Source organism: Rutidosis leptorrhynchoides, chromosome 4 (assembly GCF_046630445.1).
Source record: "Rutidosis leptorrhynchoides isolate AG116_Rl617_1_P2 chromosome 4, CSIRO_AGI_Rlap_v1, whole genome shotgun sequence".
NCBI classification, from domain to species: Eukaryota; Viridiplantae; Streptophyta; class Magnoliopsida; order Asterales; family Asteraceae; genus Rutidosis; species Rutidosis leptorrhynchoides.
The window spans coordinates 263,534,215-263,544,818 of record NC_092336.1 but is presented as its reverse complement, the minus strand read 5'-3'; the positions used below and the strand labels follow the sequence as shown (position 1 = coordinate 263,544,818).

General features: G+C 34.4%; 1 non-coding gene across 1 annotated transcript; it reads right to left on the bottom strand.

Annotated features, from left to right (window-relative positions):
- Window positions 1-4,827: 4,827 nt before the first annotated feature.
- Window positions 4,828-4,934, bottom strand: LOC139846124 (small nucleolar RNA R71). The gene has a single exon (XR_011758865.1). It is a non-coding gene; the product is annotated as a small nucleolar RNA R71 (small nucleolar RNA).
- Between the last annotated feature and the right edge of the window lie 5,670 nt (window positions 4,935-10,604).

Genomic DNA, 10,604 nt, shown 5'->3' with positions numbered 1-10,604 from the left:
ATACAAGAAACTACCGAGAAAATCATCCAAATTCAACAACGATTGAAAACCGCCCAGAGTCGACAAAAGAGCTATGCGAACAGTAAAAGAAAAGATATAGAGTTTGAAATTGGAGAAATGGTCATGCTTAAGGTTTCACCTTGGAAAGGCGTTGTTCGATTTGGTAAACAGGGGAAACTAGATCCAAGTTACATTGGACCATTCAAGATTATAGATCTTGTCGGACCAGTAGCTTACCAACTGGAGCTACCTCAACAACTCGCAACTGTACATAACGCTTTCCACGTCTCGAATTTGAAGAAATGTTTTGCTAAAGAAGATCTCACTATTCCGTTGGACAAAATCCAAATGAATGAAAAACTTCAATTCATTGAACAACCCGTCAAAATAATGGATCGTGAGGTTAAGAGACTTAAGCAAAACAAGATACCGATTGTTAAGATTCGATGGAATGCTCGTAGAGGACCTGAGTTCACCTGGGAGCGTGAAGATTAGATGAAGAAGAAATACCCGCATCTATTTCTAGAGATTCGTCAACACCTTCAATAGCTTAAAATTTCGGGACGAAATTTATTTAACGGGTAGGTACTGTAGTGACCCGAACTTTTCCATGTTTTTATATATTAATTGAGATTGATATTTACATGACTAAATGTTTTCAACGTGTTAAGCAATCAAACTTGTTAAGTATTGATTAAATGAAATAAGTTTCATATAGACAATTGATCACCCATGTTGACCGACAATTCACGAACGTTACAAAATTGTAAAAACTACATGTTGTGGAATATATATAGACATATATATGGTTGAAATAAGATTATGATGAGTAATTATTGCACTAAGTATATTTACAATGTGTGATATACATAAGAAATGAGATTACTAAGTTAAGAAACTCGAAATGATATATATAACGATTATCGTTATGATAACGTCTACTAAATACATATGTATCATATTAAGATATTGATACACTATGTTTAACATGATAAAATGATATTTAAATATATCATTAAGTGTGTTAACAATGAACTACATATGTAAAAACAAGACTACTAACCCAAGAATTATGAAACGAGACTTATATGTAACGATTATCGTTGTAACGATATTTTAATGTATATATCATATTAAGAGATATTCATACATCATAATATCATGATAATATAATAATTTAACATCTCAGTTGATATAATAAACATTGGGTTAACAACATTAATTGAGATCGTTAACTTAAAGGTTTCAAAACAACACTTACATGTAACGACTAATGAAGACTTAACGACTCCATTAGAATGTATATACATGTTGTGTTTTGATATGTATTCTTACACTTTTGAAAGACTTCAAGACATATATCAAAATACTTCTACTTAACAAAAATTCTTACAATTACATCCTCGTTCAGTTTCATCAACAATTCTACTCGTATGCACTCGTATTCGTACTCGTACAATACACAGCTTTTAGATGTATGTACTATTGGTATATACACTCCAATGATCAGCTCTTAGCAGCCCATGTGACTCGCCTAACACATGTGGGAACCATCATTTGGCAACTAGCATGAAATATCTCATAAAATTACAAAAATATGAGTAATCATTCATGACTTATTTACATGAAAACAAAATTACACATCCTTTATATCTAATCCATATACCAATGACCAAAAACACATAAAAAGACTTTCATTCTTCAATTTTCTTCATCTAAGTGATCTCTCTCACGTTTTATCTTCAAGTTCTAAGTGTTATTCATAAATTCCATAAGTATAGTTTCATAAAAATCAAGAATACTTCCAAGTTTGCAAGTCTACTTCCAAGCTTTCTAATCCATTCCAAGTAATCATCTAAGATCAAGGAACCTTTGTTATTTATAGTAGGTTATCTTTCTAATTCAAGGTAATATTCATATTTAAACTTTGATTCAATTTCTAAAACTATAACAATCTTATTTCGAGTGAAAATCTTACTTGAACTGTTTTCGTGTCATGATTCTGTTTCAAGAACTTTCAAGCCATCCAAGGATCCTTTGAAGCTAGATCCATTTTTCTCATTTTCAGTGGTTTTATCCATAAAACTTGAGGTAGTAATGATGTTAATAACATCATTCGATTCATACATATAAAGCTATCTTATTCAAAGGTTTAAACTTGTAATCACTAGAACATAGTTTAGTTAATTCGAAACTTGTTCGCAAACAAAAGTTAATCCTTCTAACTTGACTTTTAAAATCAACTAAACACATGTTCTATATCTATATGATATGCTAACTTAATGATTTAAAACCTGGAAACACGATGAACACCATAAAATCGGATATACGCCGTCGTAGTGAAACCGGGCGCTGTTTTGCTTTGGATAATTAAAAACTATGATAAACTTTGATTTAAAAGTTGTTCTTCTGGGAAAATGATTTTTCTTATGAACATGAAACTATATCCAACAATCATGGTTAAACTCAAAGTGGAAGTATGTTTTCCAAAATGGTCATCTAGACGTCGTTCTTTCGCCTGAAATGACTACCTTTACAAAAACGACTTGTAACCTGTAATTCTGACTATAAACTTATACTTTTTCTGTATAGATTCATAAAGTTAAGTTCAATATGAAACCATAGCAATTTGATTCACTCAAAACGGATTTAAAACGAAGAAGTTATGGGTAAAACAATATTACTTATTTTTGCTTGTTGTAACTACGTGAAAATTGGTAACAAATCTATATTAATCATATCCTAGCTAACTTATATTGTATTATACATGTATTCTAATATATTATGTAATCTTGGGATACCATAGACACGTATGAAAATGTTTTTACATATCATATCGACCCATCTATATATATTATTTGGAACAACCATAGACACTCTATATGCAGTAATGTTGGAGTTAGCTATACAAGGTTGAGGTTGATTCCAAAAATATATATAGTTTGAGTTGTGATCTAGCCTGAGACGTGTATACACTGGGTCGTGGATTGATTCAAGATAATATATATCGATTTATTTCTGTACATCTAATTATGGACAACTAGTTGTAGGTTACTAACAAGGACAGCTGACTTAATAAACTTAAAACAGTAAAACGTATTAAAAATGTTGTAAATATATTTTGAACATACTTTGATATATATGTACATATTTGTTATAGGTTCGTGAATCGACCAGTGGCCAAGTCTTACTTCCCGACGAAGTAAAAATCTGTGAAAGTGAGTTATAGTCCCACTTTTAAAATCTAATATTTTTGGGATGAGAATACATGCTGGTTTTATAAATGATTTACAAAATAGATACAAGTACGTGAAACTACATTCTATGGTTGTATTATTGAAATCGAATATGCCCCTTTTTATTAAGTCTGGTAATCTAAGAATTAGGGAACAGACACCCTAATTGACGCGAATCCTAAAGATAGATCTATTGGGCCTAACAAACCCCATCCAAAGTACCGGATGCTTTAGTACTTCGAAATTTATATCATATCCGAAGGGTGTCCCAGAATGATGGGGATATTCTTATATATGCATCTTGTTAATGTTGGTTACCAGGTGTTCACCATATGAATAATTTTTATCTCTATGTATGGGATGTATATTGAAATATGAAATCTTGTGGTCTATTATTATGATTTGATAATATATAGGTTAAACCTATAACTCACCAACATTTTTGTTGACGTTTTAAGCATGTTTATTCTCAGGTGATTATTAAGAGCTTCCGCTGTTGCATACTAAAATAAGGACAAGATTTGGAGTCCATGCTTGTATGATATTATGTAAAAACTGCATTCAAGAAACTTATTTTTGATGTAATATATTCTTATTGTAAACCATTATGTAATGGTCGTGTGTAAACGGTATATTTTAGATTATCATTATTTGATAGTCTACGTAATGCTTTTAAACCTTTATCGATAAAATAAAGGTTATGGTTGTTTTAAAAATGAGTGCAGTCATTGAAAAACGTCTCATATAGTGGTCAAAACCTCGCGACAAAATCAATTAATATGGAACGTTTATAATCAATATGAACGGGACATTTCATTGGCTATTCGAAACGTGGGCAAAATCAGAAAAGTCTATTAATTTGATAGTTTATATAATTTTTATATTTTATAACTAATAGGATATTCAGTGAATGGACCGAGCAAAACGTTCACCTCCTTTCATACGTTCACCACCTATAACTCGATCAAGACATCTAGCCAACATTGTCGCCGTTGATTTTTCTTTAGAATCGTCATCTAGTCGACCAAGTACTCCAATTCAAATTTTTGATAATCTATTTTTTGAATCCGACCTCACAATTGAGAATCCGGAGGATATTCAGGGACAATTCAGAGATCCTGAACCACTAATCACTCATCCAGAGATTGTCGAGGAAGAAACCATTAAGTCAGAATCCTCTAGTGATTCAGATTCAACAAATTCAATCATGGAAAATATGGAACCTCTAAGTATGGAAGATCGAATGAGAGCCACACGCACGGGCCAAGGTCACGCCATTATTAAGCCAGACATTAATGCGCCAGATTATGAAATCAAGGGACAAATCCTACACATGGTAACTAATCAATGCCAATATATCGGTACGCCAAAAGAAGATCCAAACGAACATCTTCGAACCTTTAATAGGATCTGTACTCTATTCAAAATTAGAGAAGTTAAGGATGAATAGATCTATCTCATGTTATTTCTCTGGACTTTAAAGGGAGAAGCCAAAGATTGGTTAGAATCATTACCCGAAGGAGCAATTGACACATGGGATGTCTTAGTTGAAAAATTTCTTAAACAATTCTTTCCGGCATCTAAAGCCGTGAGACTTCAAGGAGAAATTGTTAAGTTCACGCAAAAGCCAAATGAAACTCTATATGAGGCGTGGACAAGATTCGAAAAATTGTTGAGAGGATGTCCTCAACACGGTTTAGATACTTATCAAATAGTACAAATATTCTACCAAGGATGCGACATTACTACACGAAAAGACATCGACATAACAGCTGGTGGTTCCATTATGAAGAAAACCGCTACCGAAGCTCACAAAATTATTGATAACACAGCCTCCCACTCACATGAGTGGCACCAGGAAAAAGATATCTTTCGTTCATCTAAAGCGGCTAGAGCCGATTCTAGCCATGACTTTGATTCCGTATCAGCAAAAATAGATGCTTTCGAGAGACGAATGGAAAAAATGAATAAAGATATTCACGCAATACGAATCTGTTGTGAGCAATGCGGTGAACCACACTTAATGAAAGATTGTCACATTGAGCAAACCATGGAACAACAAGAGAATGTTTCCTACATGAACCAAAGGCCGGAAAATAATTATCAAAATAATTATCAACCGCCAAGGCCAAACTTCAATTGAAATCAAAACATTCTTTACAATCCAATTGGACCCAACAATAACTCGTATAACCAACAAGGTCTGAATAACCAACCAACTCAAAACAACACTTTCAATCAACAAATACCTAGCTTGTATAAACCACCACAACAAACCTAAGAGAAAAAGTCAAATCTAGAAGAAATGATGGCAAAGCTAATGGAATCTCAAACACAATTTATTACATCTCAAACCCAAACAAATGAGAAGTTTGATCAGTCATTAAGAACTCAACAAGATTCCATTTTGAATCTAGAAAAACACGTAGGTACTCTTGCTAGCATGATGAGTGAGAGGGAACAAGGAAAGCTACCGAGTAATACTGAAGTAAATCCTCGGAATGAGAATGTTAATATGGTATCAACGAATTTTGAAAAACCAGCATCAGAAGATGGGAAGGTTTTTGATGTGAGTAACAATGAAGAAGTTACAACACCACCACCACCACCCGAGTATGTAAAGCCAGTGGTGGCACCATACAGACCACCCATCCCGTTTCTAAGAAAAGGATTTGAGTATGAGCAAGTAATAAGTAATAAAGTTTGTGATACCTCTGGAATGAAGAAGAAGAATAAGAAAGTGCAAGAAACAAAAACCGTAAAGATAAACCCGGTAAAGACAGTTCCACCGAAACCTCCACCCAGGGTGGGTAATCCGGGTGAATTTATTGTTCCTTGTCTACTTAGTGATTGTGTCATGTATGATGCACTAGCAGATTTAGGTGCGAGTGTGAGTGTTATGCCTCTTTCATTATATAAGAGATTTGGAGTAGGTAAGTTAAGTCCAACAGAGATGAGTGTCCGACTCTTTGATCAAACCATTAGGCACCCAGTTGGAATTGCTGACAACCTACCCGTTCAAGTGGGTAATTTAACCTTTCTAGTTGAATTTATTGTCATTGACATAGAAGAGGACCCAAACATTCCTCTAATTTTAGGTCGACCATTCTTAGCGTCCACCGGGGCGTTATTTGATGTAAGAGAGGGTAGAATGACACTTAGTAATGATGAAAAATTGATCACCTTTGTGATTCGGAAGTCTAAATCTCCACCAACCAAAACTATTGAACCAACAAAAATGATTGGTAAGAACCATGTTGTTTTACCAACTCCAACGGTAGTGCTTAACAATAATAAAATGCCTAAGTGTGGGGAAAATAAAGTAACAACTAATGATGACCTGATAACAAAGAACCCCGTTGTTGATACAAAATTAAATGACCCCGTTATTAATAGTTCAATGAAAAAACTTATTAAACAGATTCGCGATGCAAGAACCAAGGGGAACTTTAAGTTACCGGTTAGTATCCAATCTATCGCCTAAAGAAAAGGCGAAACTAGTTGAATTTGTGGATATTACACAGGAATCCGACCAATGGCTTAAAGCAAAAGTCACAGATATGCAAGTTGATTATGGTCCAAAAGAAATGGACAATGAAGATAACCACAATTTCGACACCACAGCTACCTAAGTGTGGGGAGATTCAGATGTTCTAAAAAGAAAATGCTATCTAGAGTTAGTTGTTCTGTTCTCATGTAGTTCCGAGAATGGAATTCGATTGGTCTTTTCCACTAGCAGACACTAAAGAACTAGTTTTCTCCCCCCCCCCCCCATTCTGAATTTTTGTTTTGTAGGTTTTATATTAAATTAATACGCATTTTTTAAATTTAAGTTTTGTGTGAATTTAAAAACAAAATTTACTTTATTTCATTAAGTAAAAAATGATTTTTAAAATTCATCGTAAGTTGAAGACTAGGTCATGGAACCGAAATTGCTTTACCCGAGGGCGGGGCGAAAAATTTTATTATCATTTTTTTTTTAATTTTATTGATCTAAAATATACCAAAAAAAAATAAAAAAAAATCTTTGCTTTTAAAATAATCGCTTTAAAAACGACAAATTTTAAATTTTGTCGAGGGACGGACTAGGTAAACTTACCGAAACTACCTAAAGTAGAAGGAAACAAAGTTTTAAAAAAATTATTCATTTAAATTGTTTTAATAAATAAAGGTTTTATATATATATATATATATATATATATATATATATATATATATATATATATATATGTTTGTAGTTTATCTTATATACAAAACAGGGTAAAACAGCGCACTTTCAAAGACTGACATTAAGTTCAGCAAAAGCTACTAATTTTGACGACAAGACGCAAAATATCAAAGGTGATATAAAATAATATGTTTGCAAACTCGGTTTTTTTAATCACTTTTCTACACTAATCACCCTCATGAATTTATAATTATAGTCTGATTTCATGCAAATGAGGGCATTGCATGATCTCAAGTGTGGGGAAGGGTTATAAATTCTCTCGGGTTTACACTTAGCTTAATTGCCAAATTTTGTGAAAATTTGAAAAAATTTCAACTAAATGAATTCAAAATCATGTTTATACATATTTATGAACGATAAAACTAGGTGTTAATACCGAAATTATTGTTACCTCAGAGAGAACATAAATTGAGAAACAACACAAAACTTTTGAATTCATTTAAAATGGAATAGAGGAGAATAAAAAGGCAAAGAAAAGAATAAATAAAAGCTAAGTGTGGGAAGAATTCACGAAGTTCTTTAAAACATATATCACATATTTTGTACAAGATTATTGCAGGTACTTTTGCTTTAGACTAAACTAATCAGTTTTACCTGAATTACTGTAATATATTGATAAGAAAGATGGATCTGCACGATGAATCAATTCCATCATTAAAAGGAAGTAAAGTCTTCCGAAAAAGACACGCGCTTCTTGATTTAGGTCAGGAAGTTGTCGTCCATACCAGCTGTAGGTTGACGAAAAATCTAGAAAAGTCATCTGTAAAATCAGCAGGAAATCTACGGACCTCAGCATCAAACAGGGTCGCCAAGTGGTCAGACTTATTCTAACCATGAGAGGATCTGTCTCGTAAAATGGGGAGGGCGCCGTGCAAATTAGCTTGATAAGACTAATGAATCAGACCCCCAGAAAGGATAATCTCCTTAAAGATTAAAAAATCAGCATTTAAGCCTGATATTACTCAATCCTTGAGATTGACTTTAAAGATTGAGAATTACAAACTCATAGAATTCGATGAAATCTAAGCTCGAGCTTGAACGAGAAAATATTTTGATCAAATAAAAACCGATTTGTTTTCTGAAAACCTATTTTCAATGCGTTCATTACCATTGAACGTAAAATCCTAGGAATTCACCTGGAATTCATTAGATCACCTGAACCAAATCGGGTGTCAACCGTAAGAACGGTGGTTGCATAGCATGGTTGAAGACAGGACCTTGTGCCAGACCTAAACAAATTATAGGGTGATCTTTACTATTGCTCCTACAAAGGATAGTAATTGCATCTGACACGTTGTGGACCATGAACATGTAACAACCCAAACCAACACCCGACAAAACCTTGTGAAAATACGAAATAAAAAAAAAATTTCTGTTGCAGACCATCGGCGCGCCGCGCCATATGGCCCGCGCGCCGCGCCATATCTGGCTGTCCCCGGGACTTTTAACCGCGAAAAGATTGACTAGTTCCCGGCACTTTTAGACAAAACGCTTTTTACCATACAACCAAATATGTAAAACTAACATGTTTCAAACATAAAATTAAAGTTTTACAAGCGGGACCCACACGACCCAAATTACAAGTTTAGTACAATTTAGGAGTTTCGACCACCAAAAAGTTTAAGTTCCAAACTACACAATGAGCATGGCGTTTGGGATTAAACTACCCAACTATCGGTCAAACTCCGAGAGCTACTAAAACCAAAAGCGTCCCTTAGCAACAAGCGGGATCCCTAGTCCAAAACGATGCCCTTACCCTTGTCCAACACCGAACCTATAAAAGTGGTAAACAACGAGAGGGTAAGCAAAGCTTAGTGAATGCAATAATTACACATACATATATATCGCCCATCTATTTGCAATCACAACACAAGATACCTCGTACGAAATGTGTAACACAAAAGCATGTCATCAACCTCAAACACTTAACAAGTCATACAATAACATAACCGAGTTAGCATATACTCAACACAACCATAAATAATTTAGCATGCTAAATATCAACAAATCTTAATATGGTTAACCATGACGCTATGGTGCTACCGGCTCGTGGTTCACACCATACGCATTGAGTCTCACTCGTTTATAGTGCTACCGGCTCGTGGTTCACACTTTGTTTATAGTGCTACCGGCTCGTGGTTCACACTCGATGCTACCGGCTCGTGGTTCACATCAATTTACACACATGCTATGGTACTACCAGCTCGATGGTTCATACCATAACACCCACAAATAAACACGCCATATACACGAATGCATAATTATTCCACTCACCTCAAAATCTCTTGGTGAAAGATAACCGAGCTTGAACACTTCAATGTAACGCACCTATTACATTTATCACAATATCAAAATCACAACTCGAGTTGGTCAACACTCTAAAGCTCACTCCTAGTGTTAATTTGACCCATGGTGCAAATCCGACCCATTTGCACCCTTAACCCTAAAATCGGGTTAACTCATCACAAAACCCTATCATTAACCAAAGTAGGTTCATTACACATTTTAACACTAGTTTTAGGCTTCAACCACACATATTAATTAGCTTAGGTTCATTTTGACCCATTTGACACTTTCAAAGTCAACCTACCTATTTTGGGTCAACCACTAACCCATTTACACCCATTTACATAAATCATGGTGTTCTAGCAATTTTACTAGCTAATTAGGGTTCTCTAACAACAATTAACTCTTCCAAACCCTATTTAACCCAATATTGAGTCTACATGACTCAAATTACCCTAGAACACCCAAAACACTAACAAAATGGGTTTTATGTTCATCTTCACCCCAAACCCTAGCCCTAATCAAATTAAACAAAGAAATTAAGATTAGAGCATACCACAACTATCACAACGAAGCTAGAGGGAAGGCGAACAACTTTAATGCTTGGACTTAAGCAAGAAACCTTCTTCTTCTTCTCCAAAATGGGGTTTCCCTCACTAAAAGCCACACTCTCTCTAGAATTGATTTGGATAAGTGTTGGTAGTTGTGGAAGGAGTAAATGAACTCCCTAAAACTGATCTAAGGCATTAAATCCGGCCTCCAAGTGATTTTACCAAAATACCCTCAAAATATCTAATTTAAAAGAAAGAGAGAATCTGTCACAGACAGATGGCGCGGCGCGCCACCAGGCTGCG